General features: G+C 46.8%; 1 long non-coding RNA gene across 1 annotated transcript in view; it reads right to left on the bottom strand.

The window, feature by feature from the left end:
• The window catches only part of LOC142768706 (uncharacterized), a 75471-nt gene that overhangs the window by 31776 nt on the left and 18925 nt on the right, over positions 1 to 24770 (bottom strand). The window contains exon 2 of the long non-coding RNA XR_012885406.1: positions 23728 to 23814. This is a non-coding gene — a long non-coding RNA (uncharacterized LOC142768706). The remainder of the gene's footprint in view (positions 1 to 23727; positions 23815 to 24770) is intronic.

Here is a 24770-nt window from a genome sequence, read left to right as displayed (position 1 = left end):
ACGGCTGAAAAGAATAGTATTGTTTACCCCTTCGTTAGCCAACCATCGACTAACTTGCATGAAGATGAAATTATACTCCTTGACTATCTTTCAGGCAGACACCCGCCTGTGCCAGACTGATAGGCTCGCATTATGCATGGGCCTGCGTAGGTAAGCCTTAATGCTTTATTTATTTTGCACCGTTGCGTTCAAAGTCAATTATTAGTAGTCGTTTGTGTTTTCCTGACTTAATTCATGTGTCCGTGTTTGCATTTCCTGTTTTTTTTTAAAAATCACTGCGCAAAAGCTAGCTCTTCTTTCACCTATACAAATTTTTTTTGAAGCCGTATGAGTCGTACATTGTTGGGTTAGTGGTAGTACTCCAGACTAATGCTCGATAAAAGAGCCTTGAATAAAAGAGTGCGTTGTAGACAAAGCCTTTTGCGGAACTTGGAACAACGTGTGCTATTTGGTGCATGGTTGTACTACGTTAGATAAAGCATTGCATATTATCATCAACATCATCATCATCATCATCATCATCAGGCTGACTACGTCCACTGCACGACAAAGGCCTCTCCCACGTTCCGCCAGTCCACTCGATCCTGTGCTTGCTGCTGCCAGTCATACCCGCAAACTTCTTAATCTCATCTGCCCATCTAACCTTCTGTCTCCCCCTAACCCACTTGACTTCTCTGGGAATCCAGTTAGTTAGCCCTAATGACCAGCGGTTATCCTGTCTACGTGCTACATGCCCAGCCCATGTCCATTTCCTCTTCTTGATTTCAACTATGTTATCCTTAACCCCCGTTTGTTCCCTAATACACTCTGCTCTCTTCATGTATCTTAAGGTTACACCTACCATTTTTTCATTTCATTGCTCTCTGCGTCGTCCTCAATTTAAGCTGAACCCTCTTTGTTAGTCTCCAGGTTTCTGCTCCATAGCTAAGTACCGGAAATATGCAACTGTTATATATCTTCCTCTTGAGGGATAGTGGTAATCTACCTGTTATGATTTGAGAGTGATTTGGAGATGTCTTGAATGAAGTCTAAATGATAGGTTCTCGCCAAGTCACACTCTCGAAAATTTCTTTTTATTTGCTCTCTTGACAATACCTTCATCAAACATAAGACTGATCTTGAAGTCAAGTTTCTTTGATGACCGGTCTGTGAAGAATGCAGGTTGTTTTTGGTGCATTCAAATGTCATTTATTTTGACTAAGCCGTACTGATGGTGAATTTAATCATCCAATAATAATTTATTGTAGTTCATGTATACCACTTGAAGTAAAAAGTAATGAATTCGTATCATCTGCGAAAATAATTTTCTCCGTCTGATTTATCACAGCAACTGTGTAATACATATGCAATAAAAACCAGCCAACAAAGCACCGAAACTAGTGAGATAAATAACGTCTATTGGGGACCTGGAAGGGTCCCTTTAAATCGCGGGGATCTGCACAACTAAAATTACCTGACATGTGATCATATTGTATAACTCTTCTTTCAAGATAATAGTGACAGTCCGTTTGTGAGGGATGATTGTACTTTTAAAAAAGGGTCCGTCTGAGTTAATGGTTCATTTTTTTATACAACGGCGAAAGTGCCAGGGCGCTAAAGGGTTTGGTCTTGGGTTCTTCATTCTTTGTAATTTGTCAGAGACGCTAATATCAAACGCAGATGCTAGTGTCATTTATAAACCAATGCACTGTATGGACAGTATTTGTATTTTGCAAAGTAATCTTGACACTGTGGTGAGGTGGTGTGAGAAATGGTAAATGTGTTTGAGAATGTAAAAATATTAGTGTTTTCGTAGCTTTACCACAAAATGCAAATATTTTCACTAATTACAGAGCTGGTTGAGATCAAAACTTGACTGTGTTGAACATTTTAAATACCTTGGTGTATACTTGTCTTGTGATTTCTCTTAAAATAAGCATATACGTTACGTAATTGCAGAGCCAACGGTGCTTTAAATTAATTAAACGCAATATTTAGTCTCTTTATATGTTAGAAATTTCCGACTCATATTTATTTTTGCCTGTACCTTTGCGGTATCCTCACGGTCAAACTGTAATCTATAAACTTCAACACATACAAAGTCGTGTTGCACGCTTTGTCAAAGGCACAATATTAAATCCACTGTTACCTGCAATAAATGTAAATTTGAATGAAAACCTCTTTATTAACGCATAAATATCTCGCGATTAAACTTGTTCTCTTCGATCTTTTGTGACGAGATTTGTATTAAGAAGAATTTATACATAATGAGCCGACCCCGACACATCATGTGAATAAAATTGATCACTACAAAAATCTGCGAAGTTGGCGGTCGTACTGGTGTTTCTTCCGATTCTCTGTTTCATCTTGCGATTCTAGAATATATTAATTTGAAAGCGTCTGTTGCTCATCTTCAAGTCGATGCTTTCTGTTCATCACTACATTCATTATGTGAGGTTTTTGCAAATGTGCAGGCAATGCATTGCAAATGTGAGCCATTTTCAACTGTAGCACTTTGCTTTTTTTTCTTCAAACCCCCCCGCCAACCTGGGCTACGCACATTGTCGTAGTAAAAAAATGAAAAGTCGTGCAGGGAACTAACTCATACAGTCATGTAATTGAAAGCACAAGAGCTGTTCTACTATCAGGGAAATTGGTGCAAAGTGAGCTTGGCATGGGCGTTCATGAACTACTCTAATGACTTGTTTGTTTCATTGCTTCTATATAATTAATTTATTTATTTATCTATTTTTATTTATCTATTTTTATTTATTTATTTATTTATTTTGCGCTTTGCAATCTTTTATACTAATGTAAGCAACCAGTTTCTTTAAAGGTGGTGGGCCTACCCGAAACGCTGTTATCGGTCCCACGCGGTAGGGTGTGTTTTTTGTTTTCATGAGCGTTCATTTTCCTCAAGGGCAACTTGTTAGAGAAAAATTACTAATTTTTTTTTCGCCCTGATTTAGAGCGGCCATATAAAAAGACTGTCGCAATCCTGTTAACACGTTGAAGAAATTCAATTTCCTAAAAGTCACAATTTTTGTGAATGCTGAATTGTTAATATCAACTATACATAGTCTTTCGCATATCTATTTTAGTCCCCGAACACGAAATATTTCTGTGAAGCACCAATTGCCGGTGTACGGCATTCCACTTTCTTTTTCTTAAATGCGAAGCATTTCCTAGCGAACTTCGGCGACTTTCAGATTATCTATCTATCTATCTATCTATCTGTCTATCTATCTATCTATCTATCTATCTATCTATCTATCTATCTATCTATCTATCTATCTATCTATCTATCTATCTATCCAGCTGCCTACAACTTTTAGCTCTCCTAGCCGTTTCGATAATGGTATCAATACCAAACTTGGTAGGAAATAACATGACTTTATGAAGAACATATTTGACTAGTCATAACATGAAGATAATGATATGTATGCTATGAATTTCATGATTTACGTGTTATGGTCTTGCAGCTCTTGTGGTGGTTTCGCTCCCATGGCATGGTGCAAAACTGGTATAAGAAAGCATGTTTGCATGGCGAACACACGCGAGAGATCCTAACATGAAAATCATGACATGCGTGTCATGTAACAACACGACTACATGCCACTCTCATAATGTGCTCGTGGCCGTTTCGTTAGCGTCACATATAGCAAAGGTAATTTTACGAACGTGAATGGATGACAAAGGTATGTGACTGGTGCAAACATGATAATCATGAGATGCGTGTTATGTAACAACATGACTACATGCCACGCTCATGGTGCGATGGCGGCCGTATCGCTAGTTTTCCTTCTACGAAATTTGGTATTACGGGACGTGAATGAATGACGAAGGTATGGTAGGAGTAAAAACATAATAAACATCAGATTCGTGCCATGTAACAACATGAATACCTGCAACGCCGATGATGCACTCGCAGCCGTTTCGCTAGCTTCACATATACAAAACTCGGTATTATATGACGCGGACGGACGACATAGGTAAATTACACGTCCAAACATGATAATCATGACATGCGTGTCATGTAACATCATGACTACATGCCACACTCATGATGCCCTCGTGGACCTTTCACTAGCTACACATATGCCAAATTTGGTATTACGTGATATCAATGAATGATGAAGGTATGTAACTTTTGGAAACTGGATAATATTGAGATGTGTGTCATGTGAGGACATGACTACATGCCACAGTCAAGGCGCCAATACATTTCGACGTGACACCGTGCGCGTGCTCGCTGGCGTTCATTTCGCCACGTCACGCTTGCGCTGTGACGCCAGGCTTCGGTTCTGCCATTCACTCGCAGGCGCGCGCCGCAATGCGTTGTGTTGACGCATGCGCGTTTCTTCGCGTCCGGCGTCCCTGTGTCACAAAAAGAGGGAGACTCAGTGTTGTCTGGGTAAAGCATCGGTGCGAAATGCAGTGTGTCGCATTCTCGCCAGTTGCCGTCCGGCCGCGCCGGTGTTAGCATTTATCCACAGACAATAGAGCCCTCAGACTGTAGAGTGCTAGCGTTTCGCTAACGTAGCGTTGCTGTGCTCGGCGTGCGCGCGCCTCAACGCTACATTGGTGTATATCGGGCTCTTCATGATGCTCTCGCGGCCGTTTTCCTAGCTCCACTTATGCCAAATCTGGTGTTACGTGACTTCAATGGATGACGAAATCATATGACTGGTGCAAACACGAAAATCCAGATACGCGTGTCGTGTATCAACATGACAACAAACACCACTCATAGTGTGCTCGTGGCCGTATTGCTAGCTCCACTGATAATAAATTCGGTATCACGTGACGTAAATAGATGAATAAGGTAAAATTCAAATTGAGACATGATAATCATGAAACGTAAGTCATGTACGGCATCACTTACTCCCACCTTGTAACAGTTTTCTGATTTTAAAGTGACATATCGACCTTTCACACTCGTGCTTCGCATATCATCGATTCCTACTGTACGTTGGATCTGCCTTTTTTTTGGCGTCACTGATGGAAGTCATTCATATGCAGCAGTTCTGTTAAAAAAAGAAGCATAGGAGTGCAGACTTGAATTGAATGAATATGCACACTTTTCTACATCGAGAAGTGGGTTCGTAGTCCAGCCCAGGATGAAAAACTTACTTAGATTTAGTCAATCTTTTCGATTCCCGGCTGCGGCAGCTGCATTTCCGATGGAGGCGGAAATGTTGTAGGCCGGTGTACTCAGATTTGGGTGCACGTTAAAGAACCCCAGGTGGTCAAAATTTCCGGAGCCCTCCACTACGGCGTCTCTCATAATCATATGGTGGTTTTGGGACGTTAAACCCCACAAATCAATCAATCAATTTAGTCAATCTTTATTTGGTTAGATTCTGCTGTGTCTGCTGAAGTCTTTTTAGAGCACCACTATTCTTTGCTTCACATGGCTGTATGTTGAGCTTTTACTCGAAACAAAATGTAGCTTTTCTGTTTCCGGGACAATTATTTCGATAGCTTATGACAATAAGGTTAAGCAGCTAAACTGCGCACTATTTTTTCTTTAAAATATAAGATAAAAAAATCTTCAACTAAACTTCCTTTAGATGGCAACTATTTGAGCTTCAGAAAGTGCTCCCGTAGATATTGCCGCGCCCGCCGCGGTGGTCTAGTGGCTAAGGTACTCGGCTGCTGACCCGCAGGTCGCGGGTTTGAATCCCGGCTGCGGCGGCTGCATTTCCGATGGAAGTGGAAATGTTTTAGGCCCGTGTGCTCAGATTTGGGTGCACGTTAAAGAACCCCAGGTGGTCGAAATTTCTGGAGCCCTCCACTACGGCGTCTCTCATAATCATATGGTGATTTTGGGACGTTAAACCTTACATATCAATCAATTAGATATTGCCGCGTTCCAGTTCTCAAGCTTTGTTATCGTCCCAAAACACTACACAATTCTCAGCGCAAACCACGCCGGCAGTTTTCGAGAAGCTTCCGGACTGTAGTATATCATTTCGATAAGATCACACCTACTCTGAAAACAATACAGATTATTCTGGAACCTACGCCACCGCCAGCGACAACGCTAGAACATTCAACGACAGAGTATAAATGCCGACGCACTTCGGCACTTGTGAGTAGTTGATTGACGGCCGACGCTCCGTTCGCCACTTACCTGGTGCCGGGAGTACCACGACCAGGCACGCTGCCAGTCGTCGACCCCATATCATCGAGCATCGCGCGGACCCCAGGACATTAGCTCGGCTCTGTCTAGGCCTTCATCGCGACTCAACGCCCGGGCACCTCAGCGCAAGCCGTGGGAGCCAGGGCCAGGATTGAAGTGTGATGGCTTTCGCTGCGCCACCGCCGAAAGCTCATTGCTTCAACTTCAGCGCTCCGAAGGGGAGCGCCGTCGACGACATCATAGATGCCCCCGAAGCAGTAACCGGCCCAGCCGGTATCAAGTCCCTCCAGCACATGGGAGGCGCAAAGTTCAGCGCCGCATCCGCAAACGTGCATGCAGCCACCAAGCTGAAGAGCCGGGGCGCCATTCGCTTGAACGGCGTATCAGTTCCACTAGTCAGCGTCGGTCCTAAAATAGTCCACGTCACAGTCTTCCGGTTACCGCTGTGGGTAGGCCACGTGGCCCTAGCGACTGCCGTCTCCGCCTACGGCAACGTGCAACATATCCACGAGCCCGTGTTCAAGGGCCGCCCTGAGGTGGGCACAGGTGTCCGTGTAGCGCGAGTAGAAATGAAAAGTCAAATACCAAATTTTCTGTCAGTTCAAGGCTACAATGTCATGTGTGACTACCGCGGAGTCAAGAAAGTGTGCTCTAAATGCCGGAACGCTGGCCACATAGCCAAAGATTGTGCCACTCCTCGTTGCACGCGCTGCAACGTATTTGGACATGCCACAGAGAGATGCACAGAACTGTGCCGCAAGTGCTCGGGCAGCCATGCAACAGCTTACTGCATACGTCTGAAGTTCTTCGCAGTGGCTGCTGCAGCGGCAACTGAAGAACAAGTGTGCACTGACCTCACGCCCACACTAGAAGATGATTATCCGGCGGTCGAGCCTGAGAGCGACACTGACACAAGCGATACCGACGCCCATGCTGAACCACAAGACGCCGGAGACCTGCCCCTCTTTCTGAGAAAGACTCGTCCACCCTTCACGCCCCGTCTGAGACCAGTGACGTTTCGCCGGACGCCTATGAAGACCACAGCTTATTCAAAGTCGATGCGAGAGTGCCCGTAATTAGCAGAGACCACGAGGACTAAAGTTCCGACACAGTTGGCGCCACCAGCAGCACCGAGGCGCTGAGAGCTTCGATAGGACGCGGCACCCGAACAACGGGACGTGCAGACGCTCTGGTCTTCGGCCCATAAAAGACCACAACGGTTATTATGCCTCTGACAACGCCGAGCACTCGCGCCGGCAAATACTCTGCTCCAACCCGCAAACAAAGCCTGTGTCACCCCATTTACCAGATTACAGGTGCGGCCGCTGGGGCGAGTGTCGGTGCCAGCGCCATGGAAGTTGACCGTCCAGCCACGAAACGTGTCCACCATATAACCATGGACTCTGAGGGCTCTACGGACAGTAGTAAGCCCCAAAAACTTCCTTATGCTCTGACGACGTCAGATCATTTCTCTCTTTAGGTATGTTCATTCGTTGAGCGCTCGCCCCACCCCATGCAAGGCGTTTCTTTGAAGTTTGCGCGCACTCTCCTTTTTAAAATTGGCTACGGTGCATTTTCTTCACTTAAACGTCAGGGGTTTCAGATGCCAAGATAAGCAGATTGAAGTCATGCACTTCGCAAGGTCACGTCATGTCGACATCCTCTTCTTACAGGAATGTAATTTCAGAACCCCTTTTGATGTGCAATCCTTTTGTTCACATTTTGGAGTCGAAGCTATTTTTTTTTGCTGACTGATCCAAAGATGCGCGAAGTTGAAGTTGTTTTCTTGACACCAGCGTTACGTCGAAGAGCACACTGTGTTTATGGTTTTGACGGCCGCACACTAGCAGTAGACTGACCTCCACGGCAGACGAGTAAGGGCGCTCGTAATATATGCCCTAGCTCAACGTGGGGGCACGGTCGATTTTTTCAATTCACTCGACTCATTTATGTTTGACAACTACCCTACTTTCTTAGTAGGGGATTTCAACTGTGTTGAGGACACCGACAAAGATGCACGCATACGCAGACAAAGCAGACAATATAGCGGAGTTAGCGCATTGCGAACACTCATCCGCAATTTCAAGCTCAGGGATGCGTGGGTCGACACTCACGGGAACGACTTCGTTGCAACATGGCAACGGGGTCCCAACATGACCCGGCTAGACCGCGACTATTTTCCATAAGTGCTAGCCACACATATCCTTAGTTGCGAGGTCCTACATTTCCCACCGGACGCTCCCGGCATTACAGACCACTTTCCAGTGTCTGTAAAGCTTTTCTTTGAAAACACTACATTTACACTACATTTGAAAACACTACATTTAGAAACCATTGGCAAATGGACACCACACTGATTCACGACTCAGAAAGCGTAGCATTATTGCGAAATGCACTAGAGCAAACGTGCGATAGGCTGCCTGAACCCTGTAACTGGGACGCATTGAAACACAGTTTGCGCGCCGAGCTTTTTAAAGCGGGGCGCGAAAAGAAAGCGCGCCTGACGACAGAGATAAACGACACGCTACGAAAAGCGCGCATTGTACGAAGAGGCGAGACGCTGACGTTCGCAATGCATGACTATCTTGATCAGTTAAAGACGCGGTACGAACTTTTGATACGTCTTAGTTCGCGCTCGGCTGCGCAGTCTTTCATCATCGGACGACCGGTTTCCAATCCGGCTGTTCTTCGAAGCGTCCGCAACGGCTCCTTGGGTGAACAAATGCATGTTTCTTTCGTTCAGTTGCCGAACGGTGATCAGTCTACACGAGCAGGAGACATATTGAGGGTCTTTGAAGCACATTTTTCGAATCTTTTTAGGGCGGAGAACACGAGCGACGTGAACCATGCCACCATAGTTAATGAGTTTTGCGAAGGAATTTCCCGCGTACCGGAGGAGCTCCGCGATCGTCTGTGCAGCCCAGTGACACTGGATTAATTACGCTTCGTGCTTTAGCGCATGAACAGAACCGCCGCCACCGGCCCTGACGGGATACCTTTGAGTTTCTACAAAACCTTCCTTTAAACAATACAAGATCACCTTTTGACAATGCTACATGGGCCTCTTGCTGACGGAACCAGACCAAATACGTTTCGTGAGAGCAGAGTTATACTCTTGCTTAAAAGCGAAGGAGAGCCGTCCAATCCAAGAGCATGGAGGCCCATTTCCCTACTTAACTCGGATTATAAGATATTGACAGTCATCCTTGCAATCCGCATAACTACCATTCTGCCCGAAATGATAAGCGACATACAAACATGCTGTGTCCCAGGTCGTACGATATATTCCTCGCTTGCGCTGACCCGCGACTTGTTCACGTATGCTACAAGAACACAAACATCTGGTATTTTTGTTTCCCTATATCAGGTAAAAGCTTTTGATCGCGTAGAATGGAACTATCTCTTCGCTGTGCTTGAGTGCTATTGTTTCCCAGCACATTTAACCGACGTCCTCCGCTTGCTCTACCCAGACTTAAAAACATCATTAATAGTGAATGAATATACATTTGAGCTTATTGAAGTAAGTAGGGGCATTCGACAAGGCTGTCCCCTCTCCGAAATTCTCTTTGTATTATGCATAGATCCATTATTGAAACAAATTCAGAAATGCACTTCAATACACGGTTTTTCTCTCCCAGGCTTGGGCGAAGTGAAAGTAGTGGCTTATGCCAATGACATCTTGTTGTTTATTCGGAACATAGATAGCTACAGGGCCTTTTTGCGAATATTTCACACGTATAGTTACCTGTCGGGAGCACGTCTCACTTCGAAAAAAAAGCAAGGCATTGTGCTTTGGGATGCACATAGAAGAGTTCCCTGACGGCGTCCAAATCGTCCAAGGAGTTAGTCTTAGGTGTACCTCTCCTTTTGACTGGTGAAGTAGCCCGCACCACATGGAAAGAAATCCAATACAAAGTGAACAGACGCATTGAAGTCACCAAAACCTTTCAACTTACTTTTACTGAAAGGGCTTATCTAACTAAATCCAGCATAACAGCGCCACTGCTTTATGTACCCCGATTTGCTCGACCACCTCGTCGGGTTTTGCTGAGAGTGGCTACTGCGTGCGGCTCATTTTTTGGGATAGCCACGCCGAAGCTGTCGCTAGAGCCTTGGTCCGCCTGCCAGTAAAATTGGGAAGGCTCAGCGTACCCAACCTTGATGTAATGTGCCGCATGTTGGCTCTCAAAACACCTGGGCAGTCTTAGAAATTTCATCGTATCGAGGCAGGCAACTAGTAGTGCATCTGCCAGGAACCTCTAGAAGACTTTTTTGTTTAGCAAACGACACGGGACCAGCTGCTCAGCAGCCACCAGCGTATTACACGCATGTTATAAAATCTTTGCAACAATGGCGAAATTATTTTCCAGTTGCAGAACTTACGGAAATGTCCCCTACCGACATGAGCAAACTAATAGCATTTAAAAGCCTATCTGAGGAACAGGGCCAAAAATGCCGGGCGAAAAGACGTTGGACTCTTACAAACACGTCTCTTTCTCCGAAGTCCGTGACCTAAACTGGCTTAGGGAATGGGAGGCTTTACCAACGGCCGACCGCCTTGCGGCGTGGGGCGTGGCGCCCTCCACCACATGCCCGTAGGGCGGTCGCATCGAAACACTGAACCATGTCTTCCATGAATGTATAGTAGCGCGCACCTTTTGGCGCATGGTTACCAGAATGTTTCAAATAAGTATGCATTGGAACCTTAGCCACAGGGATAACTTCGTCGTACTCTTAGTGGCTATCGGAGCCTTCGTCTTATGGAAACGAGGGGGACTGGCCTGTCTGAAGGGACGCCCCATGAGAGCCTTGTTTCCCCTACTACATCGGCTAAGAAACACAATGCTTATGCATCTTAATGCAGAACTAGTCATGCTGGGACAGGAGGCTTTCCTCCGACACTGGTCTACGTGATTTATTATCATTAAAAACAACAGAGTGTCCATGCCTTTCCTCTCCTATTCAGGAGGTGGGCTAGAGCTTGTACCACTGTAACATTACAGTGTGTATTTTCCGTTTCTTCTTTAGAAACATGTCCTTTGTGTGAAATATTGTTTTTGAGCGTGAGAGCAAAATGTCCCCACAGGTGAATGCTAAGCATCACCCTACACTGTGAATGACCCCCCCCCCTTGTTTGTTCACATAGCCTTACTATTTATTTAGGTTAATTATCTCAATTTCATGAATGTCCTGTCTTTATTTTACAATTTTGCATTGTACGTTACTGCCTATCCAATAGGTTCTTTTCGCTGTATATAACAGCTTGCATTGTACATACACATTGTTCACCATTGTCCATTTTTATGTGTGCAAATAAGCTGTGTATGTTATATCCGGAAATAAAATTCTCTTAAACGCTATCTGTGCAAGACTGCTACTGTAATCGGACTTTCCGTTTGCCGGGCACAGGTTCGCCCAAATAAACTGTTAAATCCCAACACAAAGTATCCTGTCTTCGGCCACGTCCCGACCCCGTAACATCTGGAGGAGGTGCTGTTTCGTTCACGTATCGGACGCCTCCGTCAAGCCGTGAACCCAGCCCACGTCGCGGAGATAACACCGACGCCAACCAAGAGCAGCGAACAAGCCGCCGACAGCAAGGTCTCCCACCGGAGTACGGGCTTCTACAAGACAAGGCGCGGAAGACCAAGGCCATGACCTCGACAGCAGCGACAATAAAAACCGCAGCGTCCCAGCCTGCGATCGTCATTTATCAACCCAGAGAACCACCAACGTTCCGTGGGTCATCGTTTGAAGACCCGGAAACCTGGCTAGAAACATACGACCAGGTGGCCGCCCTCAACCACTGGGACAATGAAAAAAAGCTCCGTCAAGTGTACTTCTATCTGGAAGACACCGGAAGGACCTGGCTCGAAAATCGGGAGTCCACGCTCCGAACGTGGGATGTCTTCTGCGGCGCATTCCTGCAAACGTTCAGGAGCGTCGCTCGCAAAGAGAGGGCCGCTGCTCTACTAGAGATCCGGGTTCAGCTACCAAATGAAAAGGTTGCAATTTTTACACAGGAGATGACCCGCCTATTCCGTCAGGCTGACCCAGACATGCCTGAGGAGAAGAAAGTTTGTTTCCTCATGCGAGGGGTCAAACAGGAACTCTTTGCGGGACTAATGAGGAATCCACAGAACACCGTCCAAGAATTTGTATCCGAGGCGACCACTATCGAAAAACCCTCGACATGCGCATCAGACAGTATAATCGTCGCCTGACTCCAGAATACGCTGCCGTTCAAGCCAGTGACTCCGAAGACCTGCGTGAAACGATCCGAGCGATCGTATGGGAAGAGCTGCGCAAGCTGTTGCCTTCGGCGCAGCCTCATGTGGATTCAATCGCAGACACTGTGCGAGAAGTTCGGCAATCGCTTCGAATTCCCAAATACCTCTGCCCGAGCCAGAAACTATGAGCGACGCAACTGCAGTGCGCCACAATGCTCCTCCTCGTTCACGCCAAAACACCGCCTCGTCGGACTTCCGTCGCCAGACGCCACCACCGCCACCACCACCACCGACGTTCTACCGTTCGCCAGCGGGCCAGCGCAGTGCGCCAACGAAAACGGGCGTTTGGCGTTCACCGGACAATCGCCCGCTCTGCTACCACTGCGGCGAGGCCTGGCACACATACCGCCGTTGAAAGTACCGACAGATGGGACTGCGTGGCTTCGCCGTCAGGGCACCGCGTCCCCAGCCAGGAGAACGGCCACGTGACATCGCCGACTACCTGACAGGAACTCAATGGACACCACGAAGTCCTTCCCGTTCGCCGTCGCCCAGCCGCCACATGTAACCGCACCCCCGGCAGTACTCTGGCCCAACGAGGGGCAGGTCTCCTAGCCCGTATCCGGAAAACTAAGGGCAGCAACCGATGGAGGTGCGCTTGCTGTGCGACGAACTACCGAAGATCCTCCGACGACGACAGCGTTGCGACAGAGCTTTCCGAACACAACGCCAACCAGGCAAAGCCCTGAAGGCGAAAGCTCGCTTACCGAAGGTGGCCTGACGACGCAACATAGAAGCAGCGGAACAAGGCGACGCAGCTGTGACCCGACACCACGCCTTAACTGTAATGCGAGACGGCTAACTAGCAACTTCGACGTTCTTTTCGACGGCCACAGTGCGACCGCTCTCGTCGATACTGCAGCCGACTATTTCGTCATCAATAAGTAGTTTGCCGCAAATGACCCACTGATGACGGAATAGAAGAAAGTTAGGACAGCTTGGGAAGGCCCTGAAATCCGCACAGCCGGAGGTAATCTCGTAACGCCTGCAGGAATCTGTACAGCGAGAGTCACCATTAACCACCGTATTCATCCTGCAGACTTCATAGTTCTACAGCGTTGCTCAAGCGATGTCATCCTTGGCATGGACTTTTTAAGCCTTCAAGGTACTGTCATCCACCTAAGAACACAGTCGATAACGTTATCCACGGAAGAAGCACTACCGCCGCGCACGCCGTCAAGAAACCATGCCTTGAATGTACTGGAAGAACAAGTCACCATTCCGCCTCGCTCTAGCGTCATTATTTCAGTCGGCGCTCCTGAATCACCTGACTTGGAAGGCTTCGTTGAGAGCAGTCAGCATCTGTTGGTCACCCGAAATATTTGTGTCGCAAGAGGAATTGCAGAGCTGCGGGGAGGCAAAGCAACGGTTATGCTCACGAATTTCAGCAATAAGTACAAACATGTGAACAAAAGAACAACGGTCGCATACATCGAAGAAATTGTCGAAGCCACCAGTGCTTTCGTTTTCGCCGATTCTGCGGAACCTGCTCAGAGAAACGAAGCCCCTCCCATAGCTTTCGATGTCAATCCCAGACTCCCGAACCATAAGGAAGAACCGCTCAAGGCCCTGCTCCTGCAATACGAAGACTGGTTTTCGTCATCATCAAAAATTTGGCAGACTCCAATTACGAAACATCGCATCATAACCGAAGAAAATGCCAGACCACTCCGTCAGAGTTTCTATAGAGTTTCGACGCGAGAACGTGAGGCCACGAAGAGACAAGTTGATGAAATGCTGCGAGATGACATTATCCAGCCGTCCAAGAGTCCGTGGGCATCCCCCGTGGTGTTAGTGAAGAAAAAGGATGGGACCCTACGTTTCTGCGTCGATTATCACCGCCTGAACAAAATCCGAAGAAAAAACGTGTATCCTCTCCCACGAATAGACGACGCATCTGATCGGCTTCATAACGCCAAGTACTTTTCGTCAATGAACCTCAAGACTGGCTATTGGCCAATCAAAGTCGACGAAAGAGACCGAGAGAAGACCACGTTTATGACACCAGACGACCTCTTCGAGTTTAAGGTGATGCCCTTCGGCCTTTGCTCAGCGCCTGCAACTTTTCAACGCGTTATGGATAGAATACTGGCAGGATTGAAGTGGCAGACTTGCCTTGTGTACTTGTATGACGTCGTCGTGTTTTCCTCGAGTTTCGACGAGCATCTTCGGCGCCTTGAAGCTGTACTTCAAGCCATCAAGACGTCCGGACTCACAGTGAAGCCAGAAAAGTGCAGATTTGCACACGAGGAGCTCTTGTTTCTGGGGCACGTTATTAGCGAGTCTGGAGTTCGTCCCGATCCACGGAAAACAGCCGCCATCGCCGACTTCCCGCTGCCCACTGACAAGAAGGCGGTGCGCCGATTTCTGCGCCTGTGCGCCTATTATAGGCGGTTCGTGAAAAACTTCTCCCGCATCGCCTATCCTCTCACTACCCTTACCAAGGCCGGCGTAGAGTTCAAGTGGGAAACGCCGCAGAAACACGCTTTCCAGGAGCTAAAACATCGCCTCCAGACGCCTCTGTTAATTGGCCATTTCGACAAATTCGCTGAGACAGAAATATACACTGACGCAAGCAGCGTAGGTCTTGGCGCCGTTCTTGTCCAGAGGGCTGACGCACTTCAGAGGGTTATTAGTTACGCCAGCCGATCGCTATCCTAAGCAGAAGCCAACTATTCTACCACAGAAAAGGAGTGCCTCGCCATCATCTGGGCTACGTCTAAATTTCGCCCCTACCTCTATGGCGGGCCCTTCAAAGTTGTGAGCGACCATCACGCCTTGTGTTGGCTAGCCACCTTGAAAGACCTTTCAGGTCACCTCTCACAATGGAGCCTGAGACTTCAAGAATATGACATTACTCTCATTTACTAGTCCGGCAAGAAACACTCCGACGCCGACTGTCTCTCTCGTGCGCCTGTCGACCAACCACCACCCGACGACCCGGATGACCACTACTTCTCAGGAACGATAACTACCGACGACTTCGCTGAACGACAGCAGGCCGACCCGAAACTTAAGGCCCTAATAGAATACCTCGAAGGCAGGACCACCGAAGTCCCAAAGGTATTCAAGCGCGTACTTGCATCGTTCTTCCTGCCGAACGGCCTTCTACAAAAGAAAAACGTTTCACCGCTTCGAGCTAAGTACCTCCTTGTGGTGCTTTCAGCTCTGCGACAACAACTCCTGCAGGCCCTGCACGACGATCGGACAGCAGGGCACCTCGGTGTTTCTCGCATGCTCGCGAGGTTACAAGAAAGGTACTACTGGCCACGTCTTACCACCGACGTCACTCGTTATGTGAGGACATGCCGGGACTTTCAGTGACGCAAGGCACCACCGACAAGGCCAGCGGGACTTCTGCAGCCAATTGAACCACCTTGCCGACCTTTTGAGCAGATTGGTATGAACCTACTGGGGCCATTCCCGACGTCGGCTTTCGGAAACAAGTGGATCGTGGTAGCTACCGACCACCTCACCCGCTATGCCGAGACGAAAGCCCTTCCCAAAGGCAGCGCATCCGAGGTAGCTAAGTCCTTCGTAGAAAATATAGTCTTACGTCACCGCACCCCGGAGGTTCTTATCACCAACAGAGGAATGGCATTTACTGTGACTTAACTCAAGCGATCTTGGCGTTCAGCCAGACAAACCACCGCTGGACGACAACGTACCACCCACAGACCAACGGCCTCACCGAGCGGCTTAACAAGACGATCGCCGACATGCTGGCAATGTACGTCGACGTCGAACACAAGACGTGGGACGCCATTCTTCCGTACGTGACCTTCGCATACATCACGACGGTGCAGGAGACAACGGAGATATCTTCATACAAGTTGGTCTACGGAAGAAGCCTGGTAACGACGCTCGATGCCATGTTCCCCAACGTCAATGACGAAAAAAACCTCGATGTGAGTGAGTACCTTCAACGCGCCGAAGACGACCGACAACTCGCGCGTCTCCGTATCGAGAATCAACAGACGACCGACCGCCGCCGTTACAATTTTCGGCGACGCTTCGTGGAATACCAGCCCGGTGAACGTGTTTGGGTGTGGACGCCGATACGCCGACGTGGACTAAGTAAAAAGCTTCTGCGACGCTACTTCGGACCGTACAGGGTGGTTTGACGTCTCGGCCCACTTGATTACGAGGTTGTCTCCGACGGCATCACGAACTCTCAACGACGCCGATCACGACCTGAAGTCGTTCATGTCGCGCACCTGAAGGCGTTTCATGCACGTTAACAAACGGAGACAGTGTTTCTGTATTATTATTTTATCGTATTTATACATTGTACTTTCTTGCATTATTGTTGTACCTTCATCTTTATTTACAGCATCGGCACGATGCCTTTTCCAGAGGGAGGCAATGCCGCGTTCCAGTTCTCAAGTTTTGTTATCGCCCCAAAACACTACACAATTCTCAGCGCCAACCGCGCCTGCAGTTTTTGAGAAGCTTCCGGACTGTAGTAAATCATTTTGATAAGATCAAGCCCACTCTGCGAACTGTACAGATTGTTCTGGAACCTACGTCACCGCCAGCGATAACGCTAGAACATTCAACAGCAAGACTATAAATGCCGACGTTCTTCGCCGCTTGTGAGTAGTTGATTGACGACGCTCCGTTCACTGCTATCTGTGCAAGACTGCTACTGTAATCGGACTTTCCGTTTGCCGGGCACACGTTCGCCCAAATAAACTGTTAAATCCCAAAACAAAGTATCCTGTCTTCGGCCAAGTCACGATCCCGTGACAATATTTTAGGTTGATGATGCTACGCAGATGAATGGGCTGTTACTTTCGGGTGCTTTTATCTCCAGGAAGTGGGGGCAGAAACGCACACGATCTTTTTATTCAGACTGAACACCACTTAAAAAAAGGTTCACATGAGATCTCTGTGTAAATTTTCAGTAGACGTTGTATTCAGAAATGCCTTCAGGATTTGGTCAATCACACCTAAACAAATTGGAGGATCCTTAGGTTCCCCGTTAAGAGTTGAACGCCATAGCGAAATCCGGCTCCTAGTGCGCGCTTCAACCGCTAAGTGCATACTTATTATTATGTTCTGCTACACACGCGCGCGCGTGCAAGCCAACGCACACAAAGGCGTGCGTGCGCAAATGCCAGCGTTTGATGGCACACAGACCCACACACACGTGCGCGCGCGAATACGGGTTTTTGATTTTAAGCAAGAGCCACATTGCCTCCAATATACACATCATGCACTCGCCATCTTGGAGGCGAAGCCATCAAGAGTTTCACAGTGTCTCACAGATGGTAGCTGTTTGCTGTTTGCTTGATAAACGCCTCTGGAAAAGCATGATATGTTTTGCGCTTATGGACAAAGTTGTCCAGTTTTAGAGCTGTTTGAAACTTCCTGTGTGTATTTAGCGGCGATGGCTGCACTATAGCAGCACTATCTCGGTCTTTTTTGACGTAGTCTGATATCCTCTCAAATGCAACTACAGATCGTCGAATGGGCTCGTTTTCGTCGTGAGACCGGTTGAACAGAATGCGTTGAAGAGACATCTTTCACAGCATGGCATTTATGTAGTTTTTTTCTCTAAGCAGCTGCAAGTAACATCGTGCCTTTGTGGTAGAAAACCAAAAATGATATGTTTTCTAAATAAAGATTAAACAGTGCTTCATGAGTCATTCTGGATACCACGAATATCTCTGGTTAACCTTGCCATGTGCGAAAATTTCTGCACGACGTACTGGTCACTGGAAAAAGACACCAAATTAGGCTACCTTATTTGGGACACCAGATGTACGGCGATACTCAAATCTGCATTGTTTGGCAAAAAAACTAATATGGTGGGCTGTCAAAGTTAGTTATTACGTGAATAGAGAAACCGTCATGTTTCAGAGAAGTGCTACGCAAGTGTCTCAGGCTTGAAATTTTTGGTGCGGTAAATTCATGGCCTTCAGTTGTCAAGACTCACCCCCGTATTCACAAACGCTCCTCGATTCGACTTTCACTCCTCACTTGACAGAGTTGAGCACTGCGCCACCACTCGGCTGGACATAACGCTGCGCTACTCAAGAATCGCAGCAGATTATCGCTGATATGCAGTGACTTCCCGTGCCAAGGGGCGGCACTCCCATGTGCTTTCTCAAGTGAAGGTAAAGCGTTCAGTAAAGAGACGTTCTAGAATGCGGAAGTCAGTTTTCAAGGTATCAATGCTTAGGCAAACTTACGATCTCCACCTCATCAAATTCCTAAAAACCATTTAAACGTCCTCTTTTCCAACCTGACAAGTGTCTCAGTGCGACAGTCGACAGCGTCCAGTGTACCGCATGAAGTATATCAGTGTGCTGTGCGGCCCTTAACGTTAACATGGACATACATCATTGATGATGCTGGCTTGCTTGAGTAAACGCCAGCTGAAAACGACAAAACTTCAATCCACATTCTCGCTATATCGACGCCGTGAAATATCTGAACAAGAATGTGTACGGCTTACTCCAGCTGCAATTTCTGTATTCACTCAATGGAACACTGAGTACGGCCAAAACCTGCAACATACTGAAATCCATGATAGACTCCACGAAGACAAAAAATAAAAACAGCAGAGCCGTTGAAAGATTGCTGCACTTATACCCTGGTACAAAAGGGGACCTCATTCAAGCCATGCATAAAAATGCTTTGCGGAAAACGGAGCGGCGCCTTCATATCAAGGAAGGTATAAAGGATCACCGCAACCTGATTTATACAAGCCTTTTAAGGACGCTAAGATAAAAGCAGCCATATTTAGTAACAAGAACACAGCCGCGGTCGCAGATAAATCACCAATGGTATGATCAGGAACCTAAATGAAGAAGACATTGAAGCTCTCACTAAATACATAAACAAACATTGGCTGGCTGTAACTGACCCACCAGAATGGAAACATGCGATTGTGGTAATAGTGCCTAAACCAGGAAAAAAAGTTGCCATTGAGAACATGAGACCTATCTCGCTCACGTCCTGCTTAGAAATATATTTGAAATACTAGTGAACACCAGGCTCCTCAACCATCTCGAGAACAACAGCGTCATGCCCGAAACTATGTTTGGCTTTCGCCCACATCTTTCTACGCAAGATTTTCTACTACTTTAAAAGAACAAGTAATAATGGACATCTGTAAAGTTGCGGAAAACGACAATATGGCAGTTGACATGAAGGGAGCCTTTGATAACATTAGTCACAAAGCAATACTAGAAGGTCTGGAGGAAGCTAACTGTGGAGAACGAATGTTCGACTACGTCAAAAGTTTTCTTAGTCACAAGACTGCAACAATCAAGCCGGGAGATTACGAATCCGACATCCTTAAACCTCCAAACAAAGGAACACCCCAAGGAGCGGTCATTTCACCGACACTTTTCAATGTTGCCATGATAGGCCTTGCAGGACAACTCAAAGATATTGCCGGTCTACAACATGTGATATATGTAGACAATATTACGGTATGGACAACCACAGGCAGCCTAGCAGAGAAAGAAGCTAGGTTACAACAGGCAGCTAGAACCATAGAAGAGTACGCAAAGATACGGGGTCTTCAGTGCTCAGCCGAAAAGTCAGAGCTCATTCGCTTCATGAAGAGAAAAGCATGGAGGATCGACCCGAGTCTAAAGCTGGAAGTCAAGCTCGACGGAAATGTCATTCCGAAGAAAGATATGATACGAATACTAGGAATGTGGCTTCAAGCTAATCAGAAATGTTTGCAAACACTAAATCAACTCAAAACATCAGTACAGCAGATCTCACGCATGATTTCGCGAATAACAAACAATCGCAAAGGCAAGAGAGAACAAGATACCCTAAAGTTGGTCAAAAGCCTCGTCATCAGTCGCATTACATACTCGCTTCCGTATCAAATTATGAACAGAGAAGAGAAAGAAAAAGCAAACCAAATAATCAGAATGGCCTACAAGACAGCCCTGAGATTAACGCGGAATACTTCAAACGACAAGCTACTGGCGCGTGGCCTTCATAACACAATTGAAGAATTATCCGAGGCCCAGTTACTAGTGCAAGAAAATCGCCTTCTCCAGACCCCAACGGGCAGAGCAGTCCTAACAAAACTAGGGCGCAATACTTTATTACAAACACACCAAGAAACTGAAGAAGTACCAAGCGAACTTAGAGAATGTTACACCGTATTGCCAATAACAAGCAACACGGATCCTACTCTGCATGCTGGAAAAAGAAAGTCAAGGGCAGACTACATTGACAAAATGACAAGATTTTTGAACACGGCCAAATTCACTGACGCCGTGTGTGTAGGCACCGACCGTAGAGGGAAAATTACAGCCTGCGCTTCAATAGATCAGGCGTCGACAACACGAGCAGAAGAAGTTGCGATAGCACTTGCAATAAAAGAGAGTTGGACGCGAAACGCTCCATTACCAATCATTATTGATTCGCAGAAAGCTTGCAGAAACTATCTAAAGGGCAAAATTGGAGCAGAGGCGCTCCGTATATTGGTTAGGGCAGGATAGGACCCCACAGTAAAATACGTACAGGCTGTGACTTGGGCACCGGGGCACGAAGGAACCTGCGCGCGGACGAGGCGGCTCGAGTATTCACAAATCACCGAGCCACTCAAGACAATGCAAGTAATGACCTTACACATCTGGACCCTTGTTTCGCAGCGATTTTAAAGTACTACAGAGAAAATGGACAGCTCTATCCACGTCCTTATACCAAGCTCAGCGCTGTGGAGGCAACAGCGCTAGAAGAATACGGACTAAAACTTACATAAACCTGCACACTCTTCACCTGATTTACCCCACGGCGTACAAAAATATATGCCCGTGGTGTGGAGCCACCCAACACTTTTTCACATCACGTGGGAGCGTGCAGAGCACGAGGAACACGACACCACTGGCACGTGGGATGAATGGGAGGCACTGCTGTCTGGCCCAGTCCTAGTGAATCAGCTGCGACTGATCCACAGAGCTTAACGTATGGCTCGCGCCAGTGGGGCCCTGGAATAGGGGCACCACCCTGCCGGACATACTTCGTTCTCCACCCCGTATATTCCTCGAGGCACTGGAGTTCAAGCCTGTCTGGATTATGTATATAATAACGTTTTCTACTACTACTACTGCTACGCTAGAACGGCGGTTGCTCGACGCTGAAGAGCTACATTCTGTAGCACTGGCATTACATAATTAGCGAACACAACCGGTTAAAATGACATATATACCAGCTCCGTCACACAAATAGAGTAAAGTTACACTCGCGACGTTTCGCAAAATTGCCAACACTACTTTAATGGTATCGTGCTACGTCACTCGCATCTACCCAGTGCCTTACGCCTGAAAACGCCCGATCAGCAATGTACTGGACAACAGGCGTACTTGCTCATCCAGCAACCGCGTACTTAGATCAAAGTCACTAGCGAAGCCGTAGAGCCTGTGGATGTCGACATCCCTACCGAGGGATCAGAGGCCAGCCACCACGGGGACCTGGACGACAACTGATGGCTCTACACCAGAGCCCGAGATGTTATTCTGTGTAAAATGTTGCCCTAATGCCACTTCCTCTCACATAGTCGACCCTAAGCTTGGGCACTCAGATTAATATCATGAAATAACGTTTATTTCCTGCTCCGGCAAAATAGCAGTCTAACTAGTAGGCACGACAATTACAGTGTGCTGATTTTATAATAAACACAGTGGAACTACATGTGGACGAAGAATGTAAAAACGTCAGTAAAAGCACTGACTCACCACTGAGACTTATTAAAAAGAACACTGTTTTATACAAAATGTGACGAGCACAACTATGTCGTAAATGATAGGAAGAGTGCCAACAGGAGTGTATGCCGCAAGATGTCTCAGCCATGTACTCAAAAATACCTAATCACCAAATGGCGCCTGAAAAAAAAACATCAGCTCGCTCTGAGACAATAAAACTGATGGGGCTAATGCAAAAATTTTTTTATACAAATGTGAACAGCTACGATGATTTCTCTCAGGAGTTGGTTTTTATAAGGGTGAACGACAGTGCAATATTCAAAATGGTGTTCCCAACCACATTCACGGCAGCGCTTTCCGATGTGGGACACCTTATCTACCCTGCTGGCTTTTTCATTCTCCTTTAGGCAAATATTGATACAGCACCCCGTTTTCTTTATATACGTTCTTCATATGACAGTGACGTATTCTACAAGACAACCATTTTATAGAAAACATTTGCGGCCTCGTACTTGACGCTGTATATGCTAGAAGCATCCTACCTTCTCTATAATTTGCGTCAAATTGCATACAAATTTTCAAAAAGTTTCGCCAGTGGCATAAGGCCAGCAGCGTCTCATGGTCGACATGGGCGGACATGAGTTCTATAGAGACAGTTGTATCTGAGCATCCATTCGTACCCGTACGCTGCTGCATTTGACAGGGCTGCCTAGAAATTCAGCCACGCGAACTTCAATCTGCAGCAATTTTAACGTACGTAGATCGCACGGAACGGTAGACCCGGCTGCCGGCCCTCGTCAAAGCAGGGTAGTCTGGCAGTACTCCTTATTGCATGAACTGTGGCAAGCCAACATATTTTGGAGGGTACAGGCCAGTTTCTGCCGTACACTTCCTGCAGAGAAAGCGCATCATACTCAATCTGTCAGATCAGAACTGCAAAGTTACATAAGCCTGCTGCCACCGCAATGAGTGTGCATTGCAGTAAAACACACTCAAGCAGTGGTGGTGGTGGCAGCAGCAATATCCTGCTGTTGGCAGACATTGACTAGAAAGGTCAACTACAGAGGAGAAGCGCTCCACTAGACTGCAGGCCAATGCAATGCAACTGCTGGCTGCCGGGTGCATGGGAAAAGAAGGTCAGAAAGTCGCAGAAGTCGAAGGTTCTTCTTTTCATTGATGGCACACGGTGTATTCTACTTTCAGTGGCTTGGCGCAGCCCAGCTTCATGACGCTACAAGTCATACATATCCGTGAAACTCTTTTACACTCCCATACCGATTTTAATCTACACAAAGTTAAGAAGGCGATCACAATAGAAAGCAGAGGGGTCAGCTTGACAGACAGACAGACAGACAGACAGACAGACAGACAGACAGACAGACAGACAGACAGACAGACAGACAGACAGACAGACAGACAGACAGACAGATAGATAGATAGATAGATAGATAGATAGATAGATAGATAGATAGATAGATACATAGATAGATAGATAGATAGATAGATAGATAGATAGATAGATAGATAGATAGATAGATAGATAGATAGATAGATAGATAGATAGATAAAAGTACCAGCAGTTTTCTAAGAAGCACTGCACATTTACTATTGAGCTGGAGTGATTACTCACCTCCACCTGTGTTGTTTTGCTTTTTTGAAATTATCGCACAGTGCTCTGACGTGTAGTTAAGTGCATTGGTAAATTTCATAGATCCACCTATTGAAGAAACGCAAACACACATTGAATACACACACACCTCTTAGCCTGTTGCACACGCGGGTTCAAACGAAGGCTGTAATGCACGCTTTGGCTTCAAGAGTAAAAGAGTAAGAGATGGGTGGCCCTGACGTCATTCTTTTTCGTCATGGTGTTTAGTGAGTGCAATAAATCGTATCGCAAATAGCAAATTTGCTAGCATATGAAAAGTAGAGTTTATAATACGCCACGGATGCAGTGGTGAAAATTCACATCAGCTACCTCAATTTGGCAGTGTCAAGCTCTAGTGCAAAAAACGACATCCCCAGAGTGATGCCATTGCGTTTTTCTTGGCTCTGGTACACGTTGGAGACACTAGTACGTTCTGGTATTTATGGTACTTTGCTGAGCGCACTGGGAAGCAGATGTATCGCATTGGTAAGGGCGCTGACGTAACCGCTGGGAGGCTGGTGCACTTTGGGAAGCGCTAGAATTTTCACTGGAAATCGCTGGTGCATACTGGAGCACCAACTGTTTGTACCAGCGCAGCGTGCATATTTATGTCACGTTTGCCGTGGTAATTTTTTGTGTCATTGAATATAAAACGCTCTATTTATTGGCTGGAGAGATGCTACCCTAACAGATACGAAACCTACCTGAATTCTGCGGCGCACGTACGTATTGGATCAATTATAATGCACCTTTTTAGCGTGCCCCAGCGCATACCGGCCATAATCGCATCAGCCGTGTATTGCTGTAACGACTTCGTGTTGCAGTGTTTATAATCCTGAAGCTGGACGCCAATTCTAACAGAAAGAGAAAATGGTTTTTGTCGTCATGTGGACGAAACGTAATTGATCTCTCTCGATCGCTTCGCAAGGTTTTCCAGTGAAGGTGAGGAAAACGCTGTCATTTGATTCCGCCACACTGCGTGAATGAATGTATGGCCATGCTTATCCTTTTGCTTATTTCAGGTA

Source organism: Rhipicephalus microplus, chromosome 8 (genome assembly GCF_043290135.1).
Source record: "Rhipicephalus microplus isolate Deutch F79 chromosome 8, USDA_Rmic, whole genome shotgun sequence".
Classification (NCBI taxonomy): Eukaryota; Metazoa; Arthropoda; class Arachnida; order Ixodida; family Ixodidae; genus Rhipicephalus; species Rhipicephalus microplus.
Note: the sequence above shows the minus strand (reverse complement) of the source record. Positions and strands in the feature narration are given on the sequence as shown.